Genomic DNA, 18,980 nt, shown 5'->3' with positions numbered 1-18,980 from the left:
GTAATCAGCAGAATCTGTCCGCCCACACAGGCGGTTGCAGCCACCCTAGACATGCAGAAGGCATTTGACTCGGTCTCGTGGAGGTATCTATGGCGAGTCCTTGAGAGGTGCAAGTTCGGCCCCAACTTTCGTGCCTGGGTTAAGCTGCTCTACACTGCCCCGTCGGCCAGAGTTCGTACTGAGGACAGATGTTCCACTCCCTTCCAGATATCCAGAGGCACACGACAGGGTTGCCCCTTCTCCCCCCTTATATTCGCTATAGCTATGGAACCCTTTGCGGACATGGTACGCCAATCACATTCACATAGGGGCCTGCGCACAGTCAGCCAATCCGATGTAGTTTCCCTATATGCAGACGACGCTCTTCTGTACATCCGGTCTCCCGACTTTAACCTCGCCTCCATACTAGCGGATGTGGCTCGCTTTGGGGACATATCTGGCCTTAAAATAAACTGCTCCAAGTCCACCTTATTCCCACTTACGGACTCCACGCATCCCCCTCAGATTTATGTGGATTCAACTGGTCGCCGTCCAGCATCACCTACCTGGGGGTGGTGGTGTGCCGCCACGTGGCCAAGCTTCGCAAGGATAATTATCAGACTTACTTAACTAGCCTTGCGGTGAGGGCTTGCAGCTGGTCCAAACTCCCCATTTCACTAGCAGGCAGGATTGGAATACTTAAAATGGTGGTATTACCCCAACTCCTGTACCGATTCACTAACCTCCCTGTGTGGCCTGGGGATGTTTTTTCCAGAACACTGCACCAGATAAGCAACACCTTTCTGTGGCATTCAGGGGCTGTCCCCCTTAAGCTGTCCACATTGACCGCTCCCAAGGAACTGGGTGGATTCAACGCTCCAGATTTCAACAGATACTGGGTAGTAGCCCAATCGCAGTTTGTGTCATATTGGTTTAATACCACTGACCCCCCCCCCACACGTTCGGCTGGAAAAACTGGCGGTCTCGGACCGCGTGATAGGTTCCCTGATCCACAAACCAGCACCCCCTGACCCAGACGCCGCAGACCGGGTTGCTGCCACTTCCTTACCATTAACCAAACTTTGGACAATGGTCGGCACGCTTCACCCGTTCCACAGAGACCTGCCATTATGGAACTTTCTTCCCGATGTCCCGCATATCCCACAATCAGTCATATTTCACTGGGCAGATGCTGGCTTCCTGGCACTCCGAGATGCCTACAAACAAGAGAATTTTATTGAGTGGCTAGATCTTCCCTTACCCCTTAGACGCCGGCCTTCAGTATGGCTACAATACTCCTAACTATGGAAGAATCTCGAATCCAAATTCCCTAATTTCCCCGCCTTACCCCCTGAAGAGCCTATAGTGGCGGAACTTTGCTCCTACCTCTCCTTTAGGGGCAAGGTGTTGAGACTGTACTCTTTACTGCAGAATGGGGCAGCCCCCTCCTTTACAGGGCTGAGACGCGCATGGGAGGAGAATCTTGGAGTTGAGCTCACTGACGAGAGATGGTCCTGAATGTGTGCCCGCACCCACAATGTATCCTATAACACTAAATTTAAATTAATACAATTCAAGGTGCTACACAGATACCATCATACACCAGTAAGGCAACATCGCATGTTCAGCAGCATTCCTCCCAGCTGCCCCAGGTGTGGCATGGATCAAGCCTCCTACATTCATATGTAATGGCACTGCCCCCGTCTCACCCAATTCTGGTTAGACGTCTGCTCCACACTATCAGATATCCTTGAACACACTATTGCCCCCACTCCATTACACTGCCAGTTTCATGATCTCCCACAGCTGCCCCGCGACTCTAAGAAACTTGCAGGTCTAGGCATGCTGTTGGCAGTCCGCTGTATACTGTTGTTTTGGCTCCGTCCCAGGGCCCCTATCTATGCAGGTCAAATACATGGGTTCATACTGAGGAATCCTGGAATGCAATGCAACACTCACACTCGAGGCCAAGAGACATCTGGCGGAAGTTCCAGGACTATATGGCTGCCATGGCCTCACCCACAAACTCTGTTGTGTCCTCCCCTGAAGGCTCCCCATGAATAATGTCTTCCCCTGATACCTCACTCTCTGTATACTGTAATTGACGCATGATGTGTTGCTCAGTATGTATGCTGCTGGTTTCTTTGGCTCATTGCTGGTGCCATGTGGCGCCTTGTTGGTTTCTGGTGTGTTGTCAAGACAAATAAAGTTTAAAAAATAAAAAAAAAAAAACAAGATGGCAGAATCTTCCCAGAACTGTGAAAATCTCTCTCCAGCTACACTAGCCGTGCCCCCTTCCCTTCTCAATAGAATCAAAGACCTTTAGAAATGCAGCACCCTGGTGCGAGGCCTAGCCCTTTGTGAATGGGTGTAGCCTTTGATTCCTGTTCCCAGACCAGCTTCATTTGGAGTGGCTGTCTGTGGGGGGAAAAGGAGTTAGCTGCCCTTAAGAAGAAACAAGGAAAGGTGCTCGCTCCCTCCCTCCGCTACAGTCCTGCTCATGGGCAGGGGGAGTCTTGTCTGGATTGAATACACAACACTTCCACAGCTTAACTGGATCTACAGGCTGACATATGTGATATCAATGTAATGAGGCAGAGATAATTATGCGAGATGCTCAAGGAGTAGTAGGTCCAAGGAACTTGGTGTGTGGGTGGGGTGGGGGACAGGAAAGTCAAAAAGGGAAAAATTGCGCTCAGATGACTATTGAGAAAAGTAAACCTCTCTTTTCAAAATGACAAGAAACCCTCAACCTTAAACGTGTATTAAAGGCACTGGGGAAATTGAGGTTTGGTGTGAGAAACGATTAGTGTCCATGGCACAGCACCCCTCATCCCTCCCTGTGTCCAGCATCCTTCAATTCCTCTAGAAGGATATAATTTGGGTTTGGCTGATCGACCTTGAGGACCCAGTGGCCTGGTATTCGTACATTTAGAAATTAGGGCAGGAAGGACTTCTTGGGTAGTTCCTGGTGAATAGGCTTCTAAAGAGCTTTTCGCTCTTTAGATTCATCACAACTTCAGGTCTGCCCCCACTGGGACCTTGCTCTATTGCTCAGAGCCTTGCAGTCAGCTCCCTTTGAACAACTGGAATAGGTTTCTTTAAACGTGTTTTCTTGTGGCTATCACTCTGGCAAGAAGGCGGAGGGAAATCTGTGTCTTGACGTGAAAAGCACCATATCTAGTTATCCAATCTGCTGCCCTGTTTCTCAGATGTAATCCATCCTTCCCATAGTTATCTCAGAATTCCACAGGTCTCAGGAAATTGTTCTCACGTCTTTTTTTCCCCCCAACCCTTCCCCCTCCAGACGAGTCTGAATGAAGTAATTTGGAAGGTATGCAGGGATGCCCTGGTCTTCCAACTTTGGAAAGTCTGATTTTTGGCAGATCCAATACAAATGGCCACAAGCCATGAATCATATATGAATCATCTAGTTACACCCCTGACCTGAGGTATAAGGGAGGTTGACAGGGGCCATGGTGGGCCTCCTCGGAGGAAACCTGGGGTTATCTATTCAGGACATTTGTACAGCTGCTTCTCGGGTGAACCCAAATATATTTATCAAGCACTAAATTGAATTAGCAGCAACAGAAAGCGTGCGTTTTTTGGGACTGGGGTCTGAAGTGCTGTGATCCACCTACTTTGCAGGTCTTGAATAGTGCTTTCTGAAAAAATGGGTGATGAGCATGGCATCCGTTGTCCTAGTGATCGTGTTCTAGACCCAGTCTAGAACCCAGTCACAGGTTCAAATTTGTACACCTCATATTTAAGTACTGGGACAAGGAAGATGGACATGGAGGTAATGCAAAGATTACTTCCTGGTTATCTTCATGACTCCTAGCGCTGCTCTTGCTCATCACAGTACCCCGCCCCACTACCGCATAAATGAATGGGCCTATGTCGTCAGTGGTAAATTAACTGATGTCGGGAGAAAGAGGATGATATCCCCTCTAAGGGAGGAGGTGGGGCTAACAGCAAAGGAGCATGAAAAGAGAAGATGGATTTCAAAATGGGAGGTATACCCCACGTAAGTCCTGTCACAAAGAAGAAGCACAGGTCTAGGAGTAATGAAGATTACCTGCAAGAAATCTGAATTAACTACTTTTCTAAAAGGTTTAGTTTACACCTTCCTAGGAACAAAATCTGTCCCATTTAAATTACAATACATGTGTAAAGACCCTCACTCTTTTATAATTAAACAAATCTGCCCAGTGATGCAAAATGAAACAAATTCAATAAAACATCAGCTGAACGATAAAGGAACCAGTCTGATACCTTAAGTAAACTTCTTCCAGCAATCTCAAAAGTATATTTGGTAGGAAAAATACTGTTTTACTGTGATCACATTTCAGACGTGACGATGGAGATATGGAATGGTTTATGGCACAAACTCACTCTAGAAAAAAACTAAAACGTAATTAGGATTCCAAAATCAATAAACACGAGACACCATTAACACTACAATATCTAAAATTGAATTCTAAAATAGATTGTGCCTTGCAAGATAATTGTTATTTATAACAACGTCCACTGAACCACGTGGCCATGACCAATCAAAAGACCGTGGCTTGAACACATGAAAGCAAAACAATTATGAAGACTTGCTGAGAAGGCTTTCGTAGTGCCATTTCAATAGTCAAGAGTGCAAAACTGAGGGGAAAAAGATGGCTCTTGCCAAACAGAAATTGACACATAGAAGGAAAAAAAATAATAATAATAAAAATCACAGGAAACACTTTAGATGTCATGAAAATGAAATAAACAAGGACATGTTAGCTTAGTTACATCATAAATTGTTGTTAGCATTCAAAGAAAGGAGGTCGGAACATTCAATACATGTGTCCACTTTTTGACGGTGTGTTTTGGCTACGGCACTGTAAAATGGCAATTGTACAATGCACAATAAAAAAGAAAATACATTTTTTTAAAGTGTAAGTGATTAAAAAAAATAAACGTTTCCAAAATCACCTTCAAATGTGCCACTTCCGAACTGCAGGGATCGAAATTAAGATTGGACAGGAGTTAAAAGCAGCTCTTCGGTATCAAGCTTTAACCAGTGACCCAGAGCTACCACTGAGGAACAAGATGCTAGTACATAGCGTTCCACAAATCTAACTTTCACATAAGATGCAAAAATATCATTGCGTCCATTATTCATGACCCCTTATGCTTTAAATGTTGGATAGATGTGTCCTAATGTTTATTTATAGATTGTCCCAAGCGCACAGTTAAATTCACATAGGTGTGTTTGTTCTGCATCAGTTGGATTGGGGAGCCAAGTAGCTCCTGTTTACTGGTGGTATCAAACTAACTAGGCTCTTCTAGGGTACACGCAGGAGCTAAATAGCTCCCAGTTCCCTTCAATTTCGAACCCCGGAACTGTGTTATGTGGTCTTTGACAATAGCCTACATACTGGAAAGAACAGATGCCTAACATATAAAGCGGGCGCTGATAGCAGACCTTCTGTGGAAAGCCATCTACTTCTTAAAGCTGGTATGGCCCACTTCCAGTGTTTTCCTGAAAAAGGTTTCAGCTTTGCAAATGCAGGTTTTTGCAATCAAATTATTATTTTTATTTCACTTAAATGTCTTGTATAGCTCAAAGCAGACCCGGGGGCAGCAGGCCATGTTCATAAAAACCAAACAAATTACAAGTTCAAAAGTAAAAGCATTACGATGAGAATGATGACTATAACTTTACTGTCCTCAAAAGCTTCAATAATATCAAAAAGGGCTGTTTAGTCATCTGCAGGATTTAGAGACCAGCATCTAAAACTACACTTTGAACAGAGCACGGTCCTGTTTGTTGCAATGATGATACTATTCCTATGTTACATTGTAGGTCTCCCAATAGTCCAAACTTTTGATGGAGCTCATAGGGCGTTTAAATATTGGTCTCACTATTTTGTTTGTAAATGTATTTAAAAAAATGTTCACAAAAATAAAAAAGGTAATAGAAATGAATACAAAAGACCACAATATGATTAACTAAAGTAGTACTGGAAAGTATGGGCAACTAACAGTAGGTACGCAACACAGAATTAACAGATTACTTGTGCTAAAACTAAATTGGACCATCAGCACGGATGCCAAGTAACACTACTCCTACAACGTTTAAGTGTCTAAATGGGACAAGTAAAAGCCAGACCACAAAAAAAACAAAACAAAAAAATGGCTCTCGATAAATGAAAGGATGTCAAAAAAGCTCCAGTAACACGAATGTTAATGTAGTACACGGTTCTATGCTGGGTTATGCACTTACTCGGGCATTTGGAAGAGCGTATAGCCCGTATACTACAAACATGGGATAAAAAGTGTCTGAACCACCACCAGAGGGATATCTAAAAGTGTGTCCGTATAAATTAAGTTTAAAGTGTGACAGTGTTTGAAATAAGAGGCCAGAGAAATGTATAGGATAACCAATGAGCTGTGTGGACTGTCCGTGATTGTAGAGAATCAATGTGGATCCTGAAGAAGCCTCGTAGAGGGCCATGCGGAACCAGCTAAATGGCCTTGCAGAGCATGGAGATGGGGTCAGTTTTTAAGCTGTACATAGGAGAAAAGCAAGAGCTTTACAAATACTAGCAGTTGGAAAACGACATGAAGTGTCTGATGGGGGTCAGGCATTGGTGGGCTGGGAGGCAAACAGCAGCCCGGGCAGTATAGAACCGCAGCCCAGTCCACAACATTTAAAAATAGTTCTCTCCTTACATCACTGAACGCCTGTATGCTTAGAAGCAAACGTATCTAAACCCATTGCTAACATGACTTTGCTGCCGGCTAACGCATTGATGTTCTCTCTCAAACTCATTGCATAGACCGTGATAAAAAGAAACAACTGTGTTTAACATAGCGCTTCTCGCCATGTTTCACAGAAATTGTGTTTTTAGGCATTAACCCCAGAAAGAAAAAAATAATTGGCACTTCCTAGGCTTCAACATCTTATCTACATTGTGAGCACAGACTTCTGCAGCAAACACCTTATACAGTGAGTTATCTGTCCTGCAGGTGGGCAGTGGCTGTGTAGGTGTGTCTGACTAGTGGGCCGTTCCCCGTTTACACTGATGGGTGTAGGAGGAAGATGCTGTGGACATTCTTAAAGACCATTTAGTTATGCTAATGTGCGATTTTAATAGTGTTCACTATATTGAGGCAGCCCTTGGTTTGAGAGGTAAGGAGGGAGGATCACATCAGGCAGGCACCCAACCCTAAATCACCAAGGGGCCAATCATCTAGTCCTTGATGCATGCTACTGGGCAACCAGGAAAATGCCTGACTTGTTTAATGGGGAATCCGCCCCTTGGGCCAGGTGCTCTATGAATGCCAACGTCTACCAACCTCTGACAATATAGTGGAAGGAAGAATTGTGTAAGTGGCGAAGGCCCCGGAGGAGTTTGCCGAAGGGCTAAACTGTGAAACAGAGCACTGGGAGCTGGTGATGGGATACCTTGGCGTGTGCACTGGTGCAAGTTATGGAGGGGCTGTGCTAGTTCACGATAATTGTTGTGCTCTGGTGAGAGAGTGGGTTGCGCCGAGATTAAAGAGCTCAGAGGCGTTCGGAATAAGGCTCAATCATCTGGCAGCGGAAGCGCCAGGAACAACAAAAAAGCGCAAGTCTCGGGGGTACACCATCTGGCAGCGAAAGCAGCGGCGGAGTGCGCAGGCGCCGGGTGAGAGGTAGTAAGGGAGTGTAGAGGAGAACACATCCCTTATTCATCCCCTGCCAGGAATCTGTCTCAGCACCCGGAGTCCAGACTCCAGAGACAACGGGGAGGAAAGGGGGCACTGACACTCGTGCAGCCCTGGGGACAAGAAAGCGGCGAGAAAACAAACTGCACCGAGGAAAATAAATGACACCGCAGCAACTTTCCGTACAGGTTCATGCGGGTGGAAGTTTCTAGATCACACGAAGGTTGCCTGGTCTCCAGTGTCCCTTTGGCTTGAAGGATGGGACACCAGTCTCACCTGATCCCCCACTTTATTTGATTTCGTGGAAGTGATTTTTTTTTGTTGTTCTCGTTGGGGCATCCAACGAATTGAAAGAGGTAAATGTGTCGTTCCATTCAAAGAGCAGCATGCATCATTTACAATAAGTGCGTTACTGATTCTGGTCAGGTGAGACCGGAGCCCTGCCATCAGAGGCAGAGCTGGACTGCTGCTGCATTCACCCGCTAGTGACACTGTCTGAAGCCGGAGGATAAAAGGAGGACAGCGAGGGAGGCGGCGCTCGGGTCTGCGCGACAACCAAAAGGTGATAGCAGTGGCAGATCCCAAATGTCATTCTTTTTCCTCATTGGCTGTTAGACCGAGACCCCCCCTCCTTCTCGCGCTCTACCCCTTGACGGTTAGCATCTGGGAATGATCGTAGCTCGTGAAGCCCCCCTTCCTCACACAGACCCGCATAACACTGTGGTCCGTCCGCCACATATAGATGCGCGCGCGAGAGAGAGAGAAAACGGTTGAAAAGCACAAGCGAATGAAGTGTCCTACCCTGTCTCAGCCGGTGCCGTCTCCCTCCAGAGTCCCCCTTATCCTTTCAGGGCTTCTCTCGTTCTCTCTTCTCTCACAGAACTGGTGGGACTGGGGGAGTCACGTGTGCGGGTTCCCGAGGCGGCGATAGGCCGGTGGCAGCGAGCACGGAGTCCCTGGCGCTGCTGGGAGACGCGGCGCGAGCCCACCTCCCCTCCTGCGATGCCTCCGCCCCTTTCCCACCGCCGCACCTGAGAGGAGGCAGAGCTGGTGCAGTCAACGGGAGAGGAGGGCGGAGTGCCGCGTGACCGCGCGCCCAGTAGCCCAGCCCCCACGGGCGCGCGACACTCCGGAGCGTTGGGGTGCGCAGCACACTTCCAGGCTCCAGCGGGTCGTTTCAGTCAACTGTGCTTCTCTGATGGCCCTCTGGACAGCAGCGGCGCGTTTTTATCTTCGTCAAGAGTAAGCGGACCGAGAGGATTTTCGCGAGCACGCCGCGCAAGTGCTTTGTTAGTAAATGGTGCGAACCTGGGGCAGAGAGGCAGCTGAGTCGCCGCGCTGTGGTCCAAGAGGTGTCGTGGAGTCGGTTGCGACGCAGTGATGTGAATAGAGCGAAGCCCCACAGGACAGGCGAGGCGGCATGTGGTCTTCGGCGAACTACGCTTTATCTGACAGAAACACAAGGGTGGCGGGGTACTCGCTGATGGAGAGCGATATACCAGTGTTATCCTGTATCTGAGAAGTCAGGTGGAACAGCAGGAACTGCCAGTAGAGTAACTTTGCTGAAAATGTTGGGGGTGGCGGGGCATGACATCTGAAGAAAAGGTTCCCCAGCTAAATGAATGGGGAGAAAATGGTGTGCCATGAAAGTTGGGGGGGGGGGCAAACACACCCCTGCCCCCCCTTAAAATTACAACTATGGGAACTGCTCACAAACCTGCAGGTCGGTGCTCCGATGCCGGGCGGGACGACTGTGCGCCCATGTTTTTTTTTTTTTTAGCTATGGCTTTTTAAAAGATAGTATTCCGTTGGCTTGTTTGGCAGACAAAAGTAAATCGAGGCGCACGGACGGGGTTAAAAATGTCCCAAGAGAAGAGTCCGTGAACCGCGCCGTGTTTCCTCCTGGTTCCAGACAAGAAAGGGAGCTCCGTAACCACTCATGCTCCCGTCCGGTTTATTGCGGTAGCACCGTGACGGTGTTATTAATCAGTGATGGGTTTGTGTCGACCCGGCACGAACAGTTCGCTCGGAGGACCCCTGCTTCGCAGCTCCGCTATCTGGCGAACGGCTTATGTGGAAGTCGCCAAAGCACGCGCCGCGTTACTAATCTCAGAAAGCATCACGTTCTAAACATTTGTTTGAAGGACGTTTACGTCTGTTGCATTAACTATTTTTGTTTCAGAACTCGGTCCGATTCGTAATGCTGCTACGCAGAAGCTGCGTTTTGTACTTGATGCGATTCGGTACCTTTGGAGACAGTAATGCGAAGGAGAACGTTATTATTTATGCTGGAAATCTCAACGTCGATCGTTGCGTTTGGAAGCATGACACATGTTTCTGTGGTTGGGTCTAAGTGCTGAAGACCTTTTTTCAAATAAATTGTATATTAGTACTGCCAAGGTTCCTGATCGTGATAATGCTGGGTAGCACCCAGGACCCCCGTGGTTGGGTCTTGCCCCCCTCTACCTGAAAGGAGACACAGGTCGTGACTCTTCGGGTTCCGGGGCGCCCTGGTGAGCCATGGTACACCCACTTTATTTATTTTGCATGATGGCAATGTTTGTGGTTGTGCACACGTGACACCATCACATTCCTCCTTTTTTATAACGAAATTTAACACAGCCGTGAGGCATAACTTGCTGTCAACATGACAGGCGTGCTTGTAAGAACACAGGAACAGATATTGGGCAATACAGGGGAAACTCAAGTCGGTTTCAGCTCTGGTCCATGATGTAGCCCTTGAACCATACCAGACATCGGTGGCCTTCTCAGTGGGGGTATTGCACCTCAGTCGCGGCTTCACCCCTTTCTCTTTCCAGGTCACTTTGTGCAAGTTCTGGATCCCCAGTATCATCTTCTGGGGGCTCTTCTATGTCCACAGTCTGGGCTGGGGAGGCTTCTTTTCTTAGCTCTCTCCGTTTTACCCCCCTCCAAACACAAATTCCTAGTCACTGCCCCTCTCCAATCAGCAGCAGTCACCATGGATCCTTTTACTTGGGTTACCCCCATGGGAGTAGGTTCATAGTTGAGGGACGGGTTTTCTTCCGGATGGCGGTTTCTCACCAGGACTGTCGCCCACTTCAATGTCTGGCGGTGTGAGCCGCAGCCTGGCATTCTCCCCTTCATTGTGCGCTAGCCGGCCCCCTGACGTCCTTTGGTGATCGATGACACCTGGTAATTGGCTTTCTGTCTCCGGAATGAGCCCCTTTGGGCATCTGTTGAAGAGAGCTTCAACTGGGGGCACCCCCGTGGATTGGTGGCGGGTGAATTAGTATTCCCTAAGGAACTGGTACAGGGTTCTTTTCATTTCTCCTCCCTGCCCTTGGGCTATGCAGAATATTTTAAGCGGTTGCGTGAAGCGCTCCGCCTCGCCATTTGCCCTCTGCGATCCAGGCGATACTTTTCTGTGCGTGATGCTGCAGTCCGTCAGGAATTCTCCCTGAAATGGTGGCCCGTTGTCAGAGCAGATTACTCCTGGGAACCCATGGGTGGCAAACACCTTTTCCATCACTTGGATGATCTGTTCGCAGAACGTTGACTCTACCAGCTCTACCGCCGGGTACCTTGACCACTGGTCGATCATCACAAGAAAGTACATTCCTCTCCCTGTTGACCCAAAGTCCACATGTACTGTGTCCCAGGGGTTGTTGCTTCTCGCCATCGACTCGATGCTGGGCTCCTTGTTGACAGGAACGGCTGCCTGGCACCAGATATGTGCTGACATACTCTTTGCAAACCCGAGCCCTGGGCACCATACCCTGGGGCGTAGTCTCGCCTTTGTCGTTGCAGTGCCCTGGTGGCCACAGTGAGATAGTTCGATCACCCTCTCAACCAGAGTCTTCGGAACTATCTGGCAACCCCCTCCCCCGTAGTATCATCCCTCTGCAGTTATCAAGAGTTTGTGTTGGACTTGCTACATCTGTTCCAGTTCACGTTGAGTGTCCTTGTCTCTGCGAGTGGTACTGGCAGTATCGACCTCCACTCACCACTGACGATGGCATCTTGAATCAGCCGGAAACACTTTGTCTTCTCTCGAGGCCCCAGCCACCTCTTCGAGCGGTAGGGCCACAGGTTTTGCTGAGTCCACCCACAGGCGGACATTCTCCTCACTGTCCGCTGTCATTGTCACGTCCTAATCACTGCCGCTCCTGGGATGTCACAAGTAATCCGCCGGGTTGTTGGTTTCCGGTCGGTAGTTCAATCTGACACCGTATTCCATTAGAGCCAGCATTCACCACTCTATCCTGGGCAGTGGTTTGGACGAGGAACCCGCCAGGATGAGGGTTATCAATGGTTTATGGTTGGTAATTACAGATACAGGCTTCCCTAGAGTGTAAATGCGGAACTGCCGACAGCTCCACAGAACCGCCAGCACCTCCCTCTCAATCTGCGAGTACCTTTTGTTACGTTGCTGTAAGCGCCTTACTGGCATAGGCAATGGGTTTTATTTGCCCTTGGGTGTCCAGCTGGAGGAGTACCACTCCTAGCCCAACTGGGCTGGCATCTACGATTATTTCTCTGACTCCTTCCCTGGATCGAAGAACGCCATTGTTTCACGACCCGTGAGTGCTTCCTTGATGGTATCAAAAGCCTTCTGTTCAGCACCGGACCATGTCCAGGCGGTGTCCTTCCTGGTCAGGGTCCGGAGAGGCTCTGAGAGGGTTGCCAAGTTCGGCATGTATCTCCCGCAACAGGTCACTATGCAGAGGAAACTCCTAACCTCAGATGTTTTCTGGAGATTTAGCCTCCTGAATGTCTGACCTTCTATGGATCTGGGTAAATTTCCTTGGAGTGAAAGACAAACCCAAAGAATTTGTCTTTAAGGAATTCTCACTTGCCACGGTGCAGTATCAACCCTAGATTCCTGTTCCTCTCGTCTTTTCCAGGCGAGTCGTGCTCGGTCTCTGAGGCAGCGTAGACTAGTATGTCATCAATCGGGTTTATCACGCCTTTCAGGCTGGCAAGGCAACCACTGATAACGCTCTGAAAAACTTCAGCGTTCGATGGTCGCCCAATAGCGCAAACTTCGCCCAATAGCACAAACTTCATCACCTTTCAGAGACTGCAGCGTCCATCTTGGTGGCACAGCTGTCTGCAACTTCATAGGACCTCCCCTTCTCGAGAATGCGGCCCAGTCTGAGCCCTGGCTCACAGAGGACTTGTCTTCGTAGCTTTCCTGAACTGCACCCCTGCTGAGGCTGGTTGCAGATCTTGCCTTCTTTTTCCCATTGGCATGTGCTTGCTAATTGACGGAGCCTCCCACAAAACTGGTCGAGGGACTCCTCTTCCCCGCTGCTTTTCACTGCACAGTACGAATCATTCAAAGTCTTGATTCACAAGAGTCCTTAACAGCCTGGTATGAGTTGTCGGAGAGAGTAAGGGATTTGAGGATGCAATGCACCTCAGACCCAGTTGCGTAGATGAGTGTCGCCACCTTTGCTTCGTTATCCCTTTCACCCGTAGCCTTAAAGTACATTTCGAGTTTTTCAACCCAGAGCAGTAATTTTGGCCTCAATTTTGATGGAGCACCTGATGTGTCGAACTCTGGCATTGGGGCCAGTGTGCCCTGTTGCCAGGGTAACCGCCTGTCCTCCGCGGCTCCACCGGCAGCTTGGATGTCATCTTCAGTGTTTCTCCCGATGGACCACTGTGGCGATGCAACCACACAGGCACCTTTGCAAGGGCCGCGGTACGCATCTCTGGGTGTAGCTCGCAGGTGAGGTGGTCTTATCCTGAGGTGGGAGCCTGGGACGACGATGGATGTCCCCTGGGAGGGGACCCCCCTTCTCATCGAAGATGGCAAAAAGGAGAAAAATGTCAGAGAAAAGAAAAACAAGAATTTTTTTTTTGTTTTTCTTTTTTTTAAAGGGGGACCCCATTGACTCCATTTTGTGGCCTCTGTGACCTTCTTGGGAAGATTTAGCCGCTCCAAATTGAATTTTTTTTTTATATGGCGCACGAGCACTCCACATGTGGAGACTTGACCATAAAACACACAAAATGGCAGTTGGAAGGTTCCCGCGAGTGTAGTGCTCCTTACAGATGTCGGAAAAACAATGCCGATGTGAAATCAGCTGCCGGATTGTTAGCACCCTGCCCAGTAGCATCCTCCTCGCCAGTGTGATACTCCTGGGTAGCACCCAGGACCCCCACGTGGTTGGGCCTTGCCCCTGTACCTGAAAGGAGGCACAGGTCTTGACTCTTTAGGATCCCGGTGCGCACTGCCAAGCCCTGGTACGCCCACTTTATTTATCATGCACTAGGATAACGTTTGCTGTCGCGCTCACGTGACACCTTCACATGAATAAGTTGAGTATTTTATCCTGCTGCTATTTTTCTTTTAGTTGGGGTGTGACTCGGTATTTTTCTAAAGTAATTACCATTTCCAGTCTGGGCATTTATAGGCGAGTGAACATGGTCTCTCGAGCATGTATTTTGTTTGGCCATTCATACATCTTTGCATCTAGGAATCAATGCACAAAAAACCCCTACATTGTTACCTTTTTAAAAGTCCCTGTTCAGATTAGGCAGTAATATTGTCTGCTCTGTGGCACTGCTCTGAGGGTGCTACTCGTACGAACATACCAGTGTAACTTTGTGGATAGAGGCAGTAGTAGACTCCCATGTGTCGGTTGTCTGTAGTTTATTCATTTAGTTTTTGTACTCTTTTTGTCAAGCATATTGCCTGTTTTTACAGAATAAAGGTGGCTGGTAGGGCACAGTGCTACTCTAATTATGATTCCACTGAACGTAATTTCCAAATTAATAAAGTTGGTATCAGAACTGCATTTATTTCATTAATCAATGAAGTGACTTTTCTGCTGTAATTGTCATAACAGTTTATGGTTTTAAGTCATTTTCAGCTGTCCAGAACGTCTCATTTAGCCTGGCGAGTAGTGTGCTTCTTAATGCTGATTGAGCCAATATGACTTTTGGTTTAACATGTTTGTTTGCAAAACATGGGTTTTACCAAAATGATACTGCTAACATTTTTTGGGAGAGTATACCGTCGTTTCGAACAAGTGTAGATTTGTTCATTTGCCCATCCAAGAACCTGCTGTTTTCTCAATTTAGAAACTTCTAGCCATACCTTTAGGGGGAGAGTGGACTGCTTCAATGCCTCCATAGATGCCCTTTAATCCTGCACTGCACCCTGTCAAATTTCTGTTTTTTGAGATTCAACTTTATGTTCAGGTGCTTCTCAATAATTTTCTGCATCTGAAAGACACTTGCCAGAAAATAAATCCTCACTGTTATGTGAGGCAAAGCATTTACTCCTGATTGCTTCAGAAAACAAGAATCCACAAAGCCAATTATTTTGCCCGTTGTGTGCACATTTTGAGTTCATGCACAATGTGACAGAATGGCATCTTTGAGGATGGAATAGCCTAGGCCTTTTTGATTTTTAATATACTTTTATGCAGGTAAATCGGTCTCGAAGTGAGGCCTGCTAATCGGACCCACTTTCATAATGGTCCATTGTGAAATGTCTGCTAACTGGCACCTCTCAGCCAGCTGCCTTTTTTAAGTTTGTCAGCATGTCTGTTGAAGTGGCTTGTGCCCCCCTGACCACATCTAATGGAACCCAAAGTTCATGCAACCAAGGTCTACACCTGACACACAATTCTATAACTGCCAGCTCTCACAGCCCATTTCGGATAATAAAAAAAATCCCCTGTCTAGTTTTGATATGGTGACATCGGGAATCTAAAATTATACTGGGTGTTTGTTCAGGTTGGGTGCTAGTAACCTATTTCGCTGATGGGTCCTTGTGGATCAGTGTCTAGGACTGGGTTTCATTCAAAAACAACCATTTAAGCCTAGGAAACTCTATTTTTGATCTCTATGGTAGGGCTTTCCACCTTAACAAGGTACCTTCAAAATGCACGATAAATAAATGAACCGGAGGACAGGAAATCTTGCAGGGTGTTAGCTGGGAGCATCTGATTCAAAGGAAAGCCCTGTTGTGAAAATGGAGACCTTTCCATCGAGTGTTCCTTCCCAGAGACTTTAATGCACTGTAGACACGAGTGAGGTTGGAGTTAGCAGAGATACACTGGGCCACAGAATGGTTCCACCATCCCTGCACTCCTGTGCTCCTCCCCACTTTCTTCAGACAAAGCACTTTGGGATTGGCATCACCATGCTGAAGTCTCGGAACAAAGAAGCCAGGACTTAAAGAAGGCTATAAAATAACAAATTGACGGTAGCAGGTTGCTTATTTTAGGTGGTTGGATAACCCCCTCTGTTTAATCCTCTTTTAGTTTATAGGAGGAGGGTTTCATCAGCTTTTTTGGTGGTACAGTGTAATCCAAGTCCTTTTCCATAGAGGTGAAGATCAAGGCTCCAAGATGAGCGATGCCCCTGCAATTGTCCCAGGGGAACATTTGGGGTGATCTGCTTTCTGAACCTAGCTTACTGCAAGCTTAAGCTCACTGGTACCCAGGAAACTGCTCACTGGGTGACAACCCCTGCAGGATCCCTCTGTAAAACATCCTGTCTGGGGAAATGTAGAACAAGGCTTCACATTGACCCTAGACTGGCATCCCTCTAGCAATCAGTAGTCTGGAACCAGCTGTGGGCACAGTTTGCCTACTGACTGCTTTGAGACACTTTTCGTGCAGCTAAAAGCAGTCAAAGCTGCCTTTTTGAAACTTGCTGCTTTGGCGGCAATGACTCAACCAATCGACTGCCTGCGCTCCAGCTGATCTTGAGTCTATTATCACTGATGAAACGCATTGCAGTGCTGAAACTCTTCGCAACGATTTGGGGCACTGCCTCGACTATCGCCTGTCTCTAACAGATTGAAACTGACCACCCCATCTTGAACCAACTTGACGCTTTTGATCCGTTGGGAGCAATGGAGAGTCGAAATGTCTAGACACCTGCTTAACCCATTGTAAAGCGCCCATGAGCCTGGCTCAACTGTCAATCCCCAAGAGCAAACCTATAAGGAATTTGAAGTGGTTCTGTGGCCTTGGCCTGTCTTAAAGGGCCCTAGTGACAAGACACCACTCTACCTTTTTAAAAAGACATCTTCGGTAAACTTAACTTGCTGCTGAAATTGCTTGTGCGCTTGTCCTGCCGTCAGACTCGGTGTCCACCCTTTTATTTCCACATATTCTGTGTCTTCTCTCACACGGACGGGTTGTAGTCGTTTCGATCAGTGTGTTGTATTTTTAATTGCATTATCCTATTTATTTATTTTTATCGAATCTTGGTTGGACTTCTATTGTTTGGACTGATTCTGTGCTAGCTTGCATCCTCCCCGAGTAAGAGTTTTATCCACTGTTCACAGAGCTGTCAAATGACTCAAGTCTTACCGGTTTAAACCGCAGTAAAACGATCAGCCCTCGAGGCTGCAACGTGTCAGGAAACCTACAAAAGACTGGCTGAGAAAAAAGTGACGGTCCTTTTACATACAAAACAAGCCTTTCATCTGCATACGTTGGCTTTACTGAGGTCTGCTTCTGCCAGAGCTTTGAATTCCTGTAAGTTTGCATATTTTGCAGCCCAGAAGTTCTTAACCTTGCTGCCACACATCCAAAAAAAACGGTTTGGATTCAGGCACACAAGTTGTTGGTGGGGCTGAGTTGAAAGAAATGCTTATTTAGTCAAATAAATTATGCAGTGATATACAATTGGGATATTTTTTCATTGTGTGACAGTTTCAGCAATAAAACATTACACACTTACACAATTTTTACAACAGTAGAAAATCTTTATCGTTAAAATAAATATCAAAGTTAAAGAATTTGTTTGCAAACATTCATCACTGAAATGACAGATTGATTGCTGGGTTCTGACAGAAGGGTACATCACAGAAATTCTTTTGATTGGAAAGGGCCTGGTTCTAAAATAGGATTTAAACATCACTTCACAATGTTCATTTAAACATCACTTCACAATGTGCACAAAGTGCAGTTAAATGTTTTAGAGCTTCACTCAACATCATACAGAAACGACAAAGGTGATCAGTAATTGGCAATAGATTACAAGCACCCAATAGCTCCTTCATTAAGCTTTAACCTTGGAGTACATTCCAGATCCGCCAACATCAAGTCATTTAGTTCTAGGATGCTCGGAGAACCGTTAAGCCATTGGTTTAGTCAGTCACCCTAGCAGACAGATATTCAACTGTTCAATGAGATTAGTCGCTGGGGGATATAAAATACTTCTTAGTAACTGGACTCTTCGCCAAGAGACCCTGGCCTCCAAAGAGACCAGGCCCAAAATGTGCTGGACAGCAGCAAAGGGAGTGCTCAGAAGAAGTGATAAAACACACTTCAAGATGATTGATTATACTTTAGACCAGAGCAAACCCTCCCATACCCCAGCCCCATCAAGCAACCTGGGGACCAGCATTTGGTTATGCATTTTGAGCACCGGAGCAAGTGAAAACTGCCCATATTTGTCAAACTGTAAATTGGGTTGCAGCAGCGATAGCCTTTTAGTTTGAGCACCTGATTAGCCAAGCCCACTGACTTCTTGGCTTTTAACACTATATACAAATATTTAAATTTGGACGCCACCAGACAGCGGCATACATCGATTCATAGTGTGGACCTTGGAGATAGGAATAATTAATTAACCAAGATCCTCAGTCCCCAGCAGCAATTGAAGATTGTTGTAGGCCTAATTCAGTATAATTCAATAAAACATCTGCTTGAAGCAGATGATGCAATTTAATGTATCCCAACTTCGGCGGGGTTTGCCACAATGTTTCCTAGAGCCTCTCCTATTCCATTGATATAGAAATTAAATAAGAATGGGGCTAACGTGCAACCCTGACGAAGGCCACGCGCCACGTAGATCCACTCAGTACAATGACTCCTTTGGTCTAACTTTAACTCGAACCTTTGCATGCAATTGTTCCAAAATGCTCACCAAATATTCAGGGCAACCCTTAACATCTTCTATAGGAGGGCACGATCTACGCAGTCAAATGCTTTCGTGATATCCAAGAAGGCCAAATGCATATTGTGCTTAGGGTGGAGACCTTGTTTGGTCCGTATTTGGATCAGAAAACGATTAAGGGATGTGCTTATGCACCTTCTAAAACCGGATTGGTTAATATCTAATATACCAGAGCCCTCGCCCAGCGTTCAAGTGCTCGCAATACAAATCGGAGAAAATCTTGTACGAGGCATCCAAGAGGGAGATAGGGTGGTAATTTGTAGGATCCGCCCTACCCCCCTTTTTGAATATTACTATGATTATTGCCTTTATCCAAGTCAGATGAAATTTCCGACTTGCAAAGATATTGGAACAGCATCAAGGGGCCGATTTTAAAGTTATGTTCGTAAACCCAT

General features: G+C 46.9%; 1 protein-coding gene across 5 annotated transcripts in view; it reads right to left on the bottom strand.

Annotated features, from left to right (window-relative positions):
* STRBP (spermatid perinuclear RNA binding protein) overlaps positions 1 to 8,668 on the bottom strand; it is a 1,497,608-nt gene extending 1,488,940 nt beyond the window's left edge. For 3 of the 5 annotated variants that reach the window (XM_069609636.1, XM_069609639.1, XM_069609638.1), the window contains exon 1: positions 8,470 to 8,668. The gene's annotated coding sequence lies outside the window, so the exon portion shown is untranslated. The remainder of the gene's footprint in view (positions 1 to 8,469) is intronic. The other 2 variants (XM_069609635.1, XM_069609637.1) reach the window with 2 other exon arrangements.
* Between the last annotated feature and the right edge of the window lie 10,312 nt (positions 8,669 to 18,980).

This window comes from Ambystoma mexicanum, chromosome 8 (genome assembly GCF_040938575.1).
Source record: "Ambystoma mexicanum isolate Mex_15411 chromosome 8, UKY_AmexF1_1, whole genome shotgun sequence".
Taxonomy (NCBI): Eukaryota; Metazoa; Chordata; class Amphibia; order Caudata; family Ambystomatidae; genus Ambystoma; species Ambystoma mexicanum.
Note: the sequence above shows the minus strand (reverse complement) of the source record. Positions and strands in the feature narration are given on the sequence as shown.